Below are 11,744 nucleotides of genomic sequence, written 5' to 3' on the forward strand. Positions count from 1 at the left end.
AATAGATAATTAACTAAATAAACATCCTGCAAAGTTTCAATAAAAATTTCCAAGTTTTTCTTACAATTTCAGTTTTTATTCAATTTTTATCGATATCGATAATATTCCGATATTTCTATCGAAATTTTCGTGTTTTTGGACTACCGATATTTCCGATATCATCGATATTTTATACCTTGGACCCGACCCGTTACCCATTAAGGAAAATATATTTTAAACCAATAAATAATCAAATGAAAAACATAATAGTAAATAAGTATACACATTAGAACATTACAAAATATCAAATGTTCAAAAGATTTGAAAAATTAAGGGAATTATGTTTCAAGGTTTGGAACCTTGCACATTTTCTTACAATCAAACTCTTCAATTTTTATCAATCACCATGGGAAACAGTATTGGAACTTTAGCTTGATATATTCTCTTCAAGAGTTATATTGATGATATTTTCAATAAGGCTATCTACATTAGCACTCTCTTCTCATTTATCATATGGCTATTGTTTAAGTAAAGTCTTTAATAGTTTTTTAATTAATGTAGAAGTGTGAAAAATATAGAAAAAAATATATAAACGCTCGTAATGACAAGCTTTACAACTCTCGTGAAGGGCTTAACTTTGAAATGTGCCACTATAATCATATAAATCATAGATCAAAATTTAACCGTCGATTGTTGTTTACATTTATGCTTCATTTTTCTCACCAAATTTTATTTTTTCAGATTTTTTTTTTTGAAAACATGATCTATTAGAGGATACGGGAAGATGAACGGTTCGGATCGTTGCTATTATATTCAGAGTTTTACCGTTAGTGAAAATATTACTTGGTGTTTATAAAGTCTCTGCAAACTATATAACATCGACTCATATTTCAATTAACCGTAAATATCGGGACGTGATATCAAAGATCTGAACCGTTCATCTTCCTACATCCCCCAGAAGATCATGTTTTCAAAAATGAAATTCAATATAAAGAATAAAGCCTAAACGACAATCAGCGGTTAAATACAAATTTAAGGTTTATGGATTATAGTGTCGGATTTTGAAGTTGACCCCTTCATGAAAGTTGTAAAGTTTGTCACTACGAGTGATTGTATATTTTTTTTTTTTTACATTTCTTACACTTCTACAATAATTATTATTAATTTTATTACTCTTACACTCAAATAAAAAACTATTCATGACGGTTTGGAGAGTTTTAAAAATCTAAACGATAATGTAAGTGTAACTATTGTCTATTTGTGGAGGAATGATGAATCACGAGTGTTTATATATTCTTTCACATTTTTCATACTTGTAGGGATGTCTTATTGCCTATACTAATACTATACTGGTTGATTTTAATTTTGGACAACAACATGTTAAGTAAAATTTATCCTATTAATGATAATAAGAAACTCTCATAATAAAAATAAATAAATGAATAAAACTTAATTTTTTTAAACTTATATGGAATAATAATACAAAAATATATATTTAATATAGAATATACCAATATATACAATATGGCTATTGTTTTTTATAATAAATTTTTTAGTAATTAAACTTTAAAATTATAATTTATTTTTCTTAACGGGTCGAAATGAGTTACCCACATGTTACCTGCGTATATACCTGTTATTAACAGTTTCTTAACAAGCCATATTTGCATATATGGTGTTACAGCTGCATGAATTTTAATTTAATAGTGCTAATATTTGCAAAATTTCCAACTAACGTTGGTAGGGGCATTTAGATTTAGGTCAAAAAAAAAAAAAAAAACATGGCTCTTAGGTTAAGTCTAGTATGATATTTTCTTCATTTTTATTTCTTTTATACCCTTTTTATATTTTTTTTTAAATATTAAAGAAATGAAAATCTTCTAATTTCATGCATCTTCTAATTCCAACAATATCATGAACGAGCACTCAATCTGCCTTCAAAAGTTCTTCCAAATCATACATACAAAACAAAAATATCAAACAAATAAATAAAAAAAAACAAGGGAAAATTTGAAATATGTCCAATTTTATAGGCCTACTTTTGAAATAGGTCCAATTTTTAATGATTTTTAACTTTAAAATATGTCTAATTTTTAATTACTTTGAACTTATATCAAAAGATCCCAAAAAACAAAAACAAAACAGGCAGCGGTCACCTTTTTTTTTCTTAACCTTCGGCCGCTACAGTAATGTTTTGGGTGCCTACTCCATGACCAATCGCTTGAGTCACCGTGCGGTCACAAATAAAAGGACGGTAGAACTGCTCCCTCCTTGTCACGAGAAGAAAGGCTTTGAGGGCAAAAGCGAGAAATGGAGGGTGTGTGGACTATAGACTATTAACTAGAAACGGAAAGCAAAAGAAGTACGCAGAGAGGGAGAGAGAGAGAGATGGGGTTTAAATGTGAGGGCAGAGTAAGGAGAGGAAGCAAAAGCAAGAGTAGTAATCGATATATACACTCTAAGACCATCTCCAATCCTGACCTAAAATCTAAAAATATTTAGCCCATAAAATTTAGGTTTTAACCGAGAAATAGTTTTTCTACTCCAACCCTTTTGGCCTAAAATTTTAGCCTCAGATTATCAAAAAATGAATTAAGGCTAATTTTTTTTTAAATTAACTTTAAAAAAAATTATGTAGACTATCCTAAATTAATTTTATGAACATTTTAACCTAAAAATATTTAAATTCCGATAAATTTTGAAAAATCATTAAATCAATACATGAAAATCATGATAAACCACATAAACTTAAAAAAAAATATTATTCTAGCCGTTGGAAAAAAATATTTAAATTTCAATAAATTTTAAGATTATTCTAGCCATTGGATTTAAATTTGGACCATTAGATCTTTTTTTTTATCGTTAGATTTGATTATATTCGATTTAAGCCATTAGATTCAATAAATATATAAATATAAAACAAACAAAAAAAATGAATGTGGACCGTTGGTTAACGGTCCAATTACCACCACCACCCGATGAAGATAAGTAGTCGTTGGCTACATGACAAGGCCCACTTTTCACTCTCATCCGTGGGTTCTAGCAGCTTTTGTGGGCTAAATTTGTGACCTATATTTGCCTTCATTTTAAGTTTTAGTTTTTAGGTTTGGTTTAGGTTTTGGGTTGGAGTGGATTTGTGGGGGGAAAAAAAGGGGAAAATTTAGGTTATAAGCCACCATTGGAGATGGTCTAAGGGGGCAGAATAAATTGGTTGCAGACTTGTTACTTCCGAGATTCGAATCTAAGATCTCTTATAAGAGAAATATCATTAAATAGTATTACCATGTGACAAAATATTTTTCCTTTTAATATACCTTGAGTTTTATGAGTTAACCAACCCAATCTAAGTCTAGCACTAAACGAGTCATATTCAAAGAGGGGTGGCAAAGGACTTGGAATAAAGCGATCATCAACTCGGAAATTTCTATGAGAAAATGGGAATCAAGCAATGGAAACTGTTGAATTAGTAATTACTAAACAAAACAAAACAAAACAAAACAAAAAATCCTTTTTGAGGAAAATTTGAAAGAAAAACAGAACAACATGTTTAAGACTTGTTAAAAATATTAACTAAATTCACTTTCATTTTCATAGACTTGAGAAAGTGAAATTCTAAGGAGACTCTCAAAGTAGTATACTCCATAGATTCTCAGCCATCTCACATTTTAACATTAATTTTCATGCCAACATTATAAAATGTTGTGTAAAAAACATGAGACGGCAAAGAGTCCATGAAAAGTTCTACATTTAAGAGTCTTCTTAGCATTTCTACTTGAGGGAATATATGTTAAAACCAATATTTAAAATCCGTGCTTATGTCACATTGGTGAAATTGGGTTGATGTGTTGACTTTGGAGTCTTTGCCCTACTTGTCGAGAATTGTTGTGTCCTCACTCCTCACTGGAATTTGTGAAATCGGTAATGCGATCATGATCTTCTCTTTCTAATCAATTTAATCTGCAATTTTTTGGTGTATATTGAATTACCCATTGCAACGTGAGATCCACATAATCTCTTATATATATTTTCGCTGGCGTCCGGTGACTCGTCGGGAAAGAAGGGGAATATTCTGTCAGTTTTGACGGAATATGCTAACGGCGTTAGTTAACTTTAACGGATTCCGTTACTATTTGACGGAATATTCCTAACAGGGTTAAGGAATTCTGTTAGGGTCCCTGCGCGTGGGTGGTCGGAAAATTATTCTAAAAATATGGGGATATTCGTGGAGTTGTGTAGATCACATTGGTATATTCAAATACCCCATTTGAGTATTGTATGAGAAGTTATTAGCTAGTTTTGTCTATGTGCTTTAAATAACGTTTTTATAGTTAATTCGCATATAGGTGAGACTTATCCCGAGGACGAGCGCGTTCAAGGACGACTCGGGGGCTACAACCTTTCGACTTACCAGTGAGTGGGCTTTTGGTTTTTAGTATATATTTATATGCTTGATATTTTCCTAGAAAAATAAGTTTAAAATGAAATATGCCTTGAATGCCATGCTTATGAATTTATATTTCGTATATGAATTGGTATTTGATGCATTATATATATAATTGTGGTGCTGTTGACGCTCAGGTAAGTTCAGGTGAGTTATGTTTGGTTATGTGAATTATCTATGATGTGATATGTGATTGAATAACGTTGAGCTCATAAAACTGCACTTAGGGTAATTGTGATTTAGCCAGAGATATGACACAGGCTTGTTTATAATGTCACCTCTCACACCATATGCTCATATTGGATCCAATTTAGGTGCACAGTCTTGTCATACATACCTTATTTATGGTTCCGACTCGTAGGTGACTAGCAATTTATCGCCCAGCTATTATGTGAGAATAATATTGAGCATAATTATATTACACCCAGTATTGTCGTATAGACCTTTTCATTTGGTTCCGACTCTTGTGCAGTATAGTGTCGTATAGGTCATTGTAGTGACTCTGGCTAGATTGACTTTTGAGCTATGAATTCAGCCGTACAGACTACCACAGAGGTTCCGGCTAATATGTTATATTTCTATGAAATTATTCTCACCTGAATTACTTACTTTGTTATATCTTGGCATGACATACATATGAATATGATGATGTGAAGCATGATTTGAATTGATATATTACATATATATTTATTTATATGCTTATATGCTAATTTTGGGAAAAATTATACATGTTTTACAGCGAGGGGTTAGGAATGTTGATAAATGAAATGGTTTTGTAAAACATCTGTTTTTGCCCACTCATGTTTTTTGTTTTGCGCCCCTCCAGGTTTTAGGTAAGTTTGCAGTTGCTGGGTGCGAGGACTTCGGCAGTTCTGACATATCAAAATAATTGTAGGACATCTTATGGTATTGTATAATTAGTACTTGTTCTACTGGACTGCATCTAGACTTTCTATGCTCTGATTAGGAGTATTTACTTTTGTATCTTACTCCTAACACTTCCTGTTTAGTAGTGCACTCTAGTAGTTCCCGTTTTTAATTATTCATATATTTCTTATCTTTATTGCTTTCGCACTGTGCACATGGCTACGTCACCCTCACGTGACGGCCAGCATGCCTTGATCTCGATCGAGGTGTGTCAATTAATTAGGGCGGTAGCCAACCACCTAGCGCCTAGGCGGGGACTTTTAGAACAGTGGAGAAAATGCAAAGTCAAATGAAACATTTACAAGACATCATCAGAGATATGATCAACCCAAGGTGGGTGCCTTGTCAAAACTTCGTTATGTAGCAAAAACCTAGTGGGAAATCGTAGGGAAAAAGAGTACATTAAGATCAAGCAAGTATACTACAGGATACTCCCCCTGAGTTCGACATAATTCCAAGGAGAAAAAGTTTGTATGAAATTTGGATTATTAACCAGAGAGTTTTTGACAGTTTAAGCCTCACTTGTAATGACTTCCAATTTTACCAAGTCATGAACTGCTACTTAATTTGTATGAGTAATGCTATTCATACCATGTTTTTGTACCATATTTTAATACCACCTTAGGTGGCATTTGATGTGGACAACCACATCATTTGAATTAATCAGATTTTAAATGAGAGCTATTAGACCTACCTCGTTGTCTTATTTCCCCACCCACGTTATATTTACACTCACTATAAAAAGTTAAAAAATTAAAATGTTATTTCCCCACCCACTATTATTCCTAAAATAACCCTTTATATATATATATATTTGTTTTTTTCAATTCAGCTTTCTATGTTGCACGTTCACCGTTTCTCAAGTCACTTTTGTTTTATTTTTCTAATTGATTCACGTTTTCGTTGTTTTATCGAACTGAGTTTAGTCAAGTTAATTACAACACCATGCTTCATGTTTCTAGTTCAATTGATCACGATACACTATCCATTATTGCCAAATTGTACGACAACGTAATACGAAATCGTAGATACAACACATTCAAATAAGAATCAATTCAATGAATGATTCAAGTTCGAGTTGCCGTGCTGTTGAATTGTCTGATCGGATGGACATAAAGGTTAATCATAATTTTGACAACTCTTTACCCTATCAACAGGATTACCATCATCAGGAAATACCACAGAACTTGAACAACTTCCAGTCTCTAGGGCATTGAACTACTTAAAAAGTAGGTAAAATCCTATCAATAGATTTGACCATTGCACTTGACGTGAAAGTGATACTTAATGGCATTGAGTTACAAGACCTAATACATTTGTATTTCTCCGAGAATTAAAACTTTCATCAATTGCATGTAAAATAAAAACCCAGAATGGCAAATGTTTAAATCCTAACAAATTGCACACAAAAAAAATATTCTTTTACCTTTTCGATAGAAACATAATCCTCTACTTCTTCTATAAAAACGCCATCTTCTAAGTTCATTCTTTTTGCTTTCTCTGAATGAAAAGAGATGAGAAGGATGAGAGCAATAACGGAGCTAGGAATTTTTTACCGAGTGGGCTAGTTTAAAATTTTAAATCTTTTTAAATAAAGAAACTTGATACCCTATTTCTCATAGTATCAGCTAGCTTAAAAAAATTCACAAGGTGAGCCAAAAACATGTTAAAATTAAACAAATCCAAATTTGTACATGCACAAGAAGCGATGAGAAAAATAATGTAAGAAAAAGATATGGTTTGCAAACTGTATTATATAATTTTATATAGTTAAACCTAGAGAATTCGAATTAACGACTAAATATTTGGTGGGCTATATTCGAAAATCAATCAAAATTACATGTAAAATTTTATTTTTCACCACAAACTACATGGGCTACAGCCCAGGGCAGCCCTTAACTTGGCTCCACCATTGGATGAGAGATGAGAATGATGAGTTAGGGTTTAAGGAAGATAAATAGTCTAAAGAGTTATCAAACCCAAACTTTTCTTTTTCATTTTATATAAAAAAAATAATGCAAAAGAGGGTAACTAAGGTCCTTATTAGTCATTTTACAAATGAGGTGGGTAGGAAGATAAGACATTGAGATGTGAATAAGAGCTCTCTTTTAAATTTAGTTCATTATTTAATAAACTAATAATTAAGAAAAACTAGTTAATTAAATAATGATTGTGGTATGCCACCTAAGAGCAAGTCCACCCCTAAGGACTTTGCGCCAGCACCCAGCGTATTTATCCACTCAAGTGAACAGTAATAGACTGGAGTGAACAGTAATAGCCCAAGGCATCTCCACCCCTAAAAAAATGCGCTGCCATCCAACGCATTTATTTGGTGTGTTTTTTTTTAAGTTTATTTCGGATAAGATTTTTAACCAATTTCGGATAAAATTTCAAATAAACTTAAAAAAAATACACACTAAAATAAAATTACATACTCATCAAATAAACTTAAAAAAAAACACACTAAAATAAAATTACATAAACTCATCAAATAAATTAAGGATGAGCTTTTGGTATTTTTTTTTCACACAAAAAGTATATGAAAGCTTTGGTAGAAGGTGTAGAAAATATTGAAATGTGGTGTAAGGTGGAAGATGAGGGTTAGGTATTTATAGAAAAAATAATAACTTTTTAAAAATTTTACTGTATTTTAAAAAAAAAAATCTGTATTTTTTTATATTTTTAATTAATTTTAATGTAGTTAATTAATCTGGACCGTTGGATTTGAAAAATATTCAAATCCAAGAGCCCAGGATCAGCCACGTGGCCAACGCCAGCAAATGGCCCAGCTTCTTGGTCAGCCTGTTTTGTGCTGGCCCAGAGACCAGCTTGGGCTGGGTGCCAAGTTGTTTTGTGGGCTGGAGTGAATGGACAGGGTCCCAGCCTGTTTTTTGTGCTGGGTGCTGGCCTAATCCACCACCGGTGGACTTGCTCTAAGATGGTATGAAAATATGGTACAAAAACATGGTATGAATAACATTACTCAATTTGTATTGCTTAGTAAATAAAAAAAAATGAAGAGAAAATCTAGAAAGAGAAATTTAATATATACTAAAACTGACTGTACTCTGAAATTACCCTCCCAGTTTTGCACTAATTCCTATTATGTCCTGATACACCAATCATATATGTACTGTATTTATTTTATGTTTTCTTTTTCTTCGTTCTCCCTTCTCACTCTTCTCCTCGACTCAGCTGGCGACGACGACCAACCAACCAAAAAAAGCCCTCGATTGGTGTTTTCGGTTCCTCTTTAAAAGCCCCCCCTCCCTCTCTTTCAAAAATTTCTCGCCGTTGCTCTCTCGATCATGGTGCAATTCTGGTTTGCTTAAATCCTATGACGAGTAAGTACCTCCGATCTGTGATTCTTAGTGTTCTGAAAAGGTTTATCGGCTTGGAATAATTTGAAATTTTGGGAGTTAATGGTTTGAGAAACAGCTCTCAATTTCCGATTTTTGTTTTTTCTGATTGTTAAAGTGGTTGTGAGAACCGGTTCTTTTGAACCAATTTAATCGGTTTTAGTGAGGATTTTTGAATTTGTAGAGTCGATCTCAAAATATGGTGGGATTTTAGGGAATTGAGAGTGTTTACAGACTGTTTGCGCTGAGTTTGAATTTGAATTTTATAGACTGTTTGTTTTCTAAAATTTGGTTTTGGATGAGAAAATTATGATAAACAAAGGGAAGTCATTTTCTCAGAAAGAATCATATTTGGTAATATCCATTTGATTTGGGGACTTCATTTTCTCATAAAGAATCATATTTTATTTAATTACTTACAAAAAAGATTCATATAAAGTTGAAGTTTAGAGGTGTATTCAATTGAGAATGAGAGAGATTTTGATGGATTTATAAATCTATGGATTTTTATGAAATTTAATTGATTTGTAGAGATTCCATATAAAATTTTGATTCAATTCCCTCGAAATCTCATGGGAATAGTTGAGATTTATGGATACTTAAAATACACTACGAAATCTCTCCAACTCCCTTTAAATCCTCAACTTTCTCAAATTCTTTAAAATCAATTTTTAATTGAATGCATCTGGAATGTTATAAACTTCTTTAAAATCTTAATTGAATGTACCTGAATTTTTAAGGATATTAATAAACTATTTTAAAATTATAATTGAAGACACCTAGAATTTCAAATAATCACTTAAAATTGAATACTCTAGATATATTAAAAGAATTAAAATCCTTTAAAACCTCAATTGAATACACCCCTTAATGTGTGAGAAGCAGAGAGGCAGATTACATGTTGAATGGCATCATAAAAATCGTTCAAACAATATCATGAAAGAGCACTCAACCCGTCTTGAGAAGTTCTTCCAAATCATACATGCAAAACAAAAATATCAAACAAACAAAACAAGCAGTAGTAACCTTTTTGTTTCCGTAACCTTTGGCCGCTGCAGTAACGTTTTTGGGTGACCACTTCGTCACTAATCGTTTTTGTGTGTATCGAACTCAGAACCTTTGAAGGTAAGGAAAAAAATCCGGTTGATCAAACAACTTATTTACTGCAATAACTTGTAATATTTTAGTTTTATAGATGAGAAAATTAAAAAAAAATAATAATAAAGAAATATAACATTAATAAAATGAAGAGTCTCCATCTATGTTTTGCGCAGATCCTATATACTCAGGGCCAGCCCTGTTCTCACTTTTCCTCCGCTACTGTTTCTATTCCTTACGTAGAGAGAGAGAGAGAGAGAGAGAGAGAGAGAGAGAGAGAGAGAGAGAGAGAGAGAGAGAGAGAGAGAGAGAGAGAGAGATGGGGTTTAAATGTGAGGGCAGAGTAAGGAGAGTAAGAAAAAAGCAAGATGGCAATTAGTGGAGAGAAAAATGTTATTGTCAAGGTCAAATGCACTCACATTTTCTCTTAATTTGATTGGTTGAAAGTAATAATACTTCTATATTTTGATGCGGATTTTTAACCCATTAAAATTACCGTTTCTCTTAAAAAAAAAAGTATACAACAATATATTTACACACTAAGAAGGGGAGAATAATTTGTTGCAAACTTGTCATCATTGAGATTCGAATTTAAGATCTCTCGTAAGAGAAATATCACTAAACATTATTACTCAGTAGTAAACATCTTTTCCTTTATCACCTCTTATATTTAAGAAAAACATGGAAGAGCCAGACCAAACATCATCCACAACTTATTGGGTCTAGAGTGATAATTAATGGAGATAAAAATGGGAGGTAGATTGTCTGCCCTCCCATTTCCATACTTTCTCATCCCCTTCTGTTTTGTATGGTCACAGTTAAGCCATGTCAACATTTTATATTCCTATTACTTTTTGTTTTATTATTTTATAAAAAATCAATATAAAATATTGACGTGACATAACCGTGATCACACAAACAGAAGGGAATGAGAAGAATATGAAAATAGGAGAACAGACAATCCACCTCTATAAAAATGGCATTGTTTGGCACTAATACACCAGCTGCACCCACTTTTTCTCCAATACTGCTTCAGTGCTTCTTGTCCTTTTAAAATATAAAACTTTTCTTTTCAATGTACCTTAAATTTTATAATAAGTATATAATTCAATAAATTCTAGACACCAAACTAGCAATATGTAGAATGAGGATTCTCTTCGGATCCTCTTGTGAGGATTATTGAGATCCTCAAATTATGTGTGTTCATCGTATATTATATGGTAAGAAATTATTTTAAATTAAATATGAACAGTAACTAACAAAAATTGGCCGAACGATATACGATGAATAAACACAATTTAAAAATTCTCGAAATCCTCGTAAAAAGATCCAGATAGAATCCTCGTTCCAATATGTATGTAATATGTAGAAAAATGGCAGAGAGTTAAAAGCCACTAACTGTCCATCAAACTCGTGGCATTTTAGGTAAGTTAACACTGGAATTATGAGATTGGTTTATGAATTGACTTGTTGACTGGAAGTCTTCCCTGTACATTGTAGAAGAAAGCATGACGATGGGTCACATTCGCAGCCCACTAGATTGTTGAATTTGAAAATAGGAAAAGGGATAAGGTTGTTGCTGACACAGAGAAGCTCTTAATGTAACTATCTCAAATAAATAAGGCCTTCTTTTTTCAAATGTGATAAAAACTTGGGTAAAAGACTGTTTACCACCCTCATGTTTTGTGGTTTTCAACATTTAGTACATCAAATTTTTTTCGTCCCAGAGTCATACCTAAAGTGTAAATTTTGGGACAGTCTCATACATCTGTTAGTCAAACTGTTAGTTCTCCCGTTAAGTGATGACATGACACCCTGATTGGACGCCACGTGTCATTAAAAAAATAAAAATAATATTTAAATAAAAATAATATTAAAAATATTTAAATAATAAAATATTTTTTTTTCCTTCTTCTCTTCTTTTTTTTTTTTTCTTCTTC

Source organism: Malus domestica, chromosome 04 (assembly GCF_042453785.1).
Source record: "Malus domestica chromosome 04, GDT2T_hap1".
In the NCBI taxonomy this organism is placed as follows: Eukaryota; Viridiplantae; Streptophyta; class Magnoliopsida; order Rosales; family Rosaceae; genus Malus; species Malus domestica.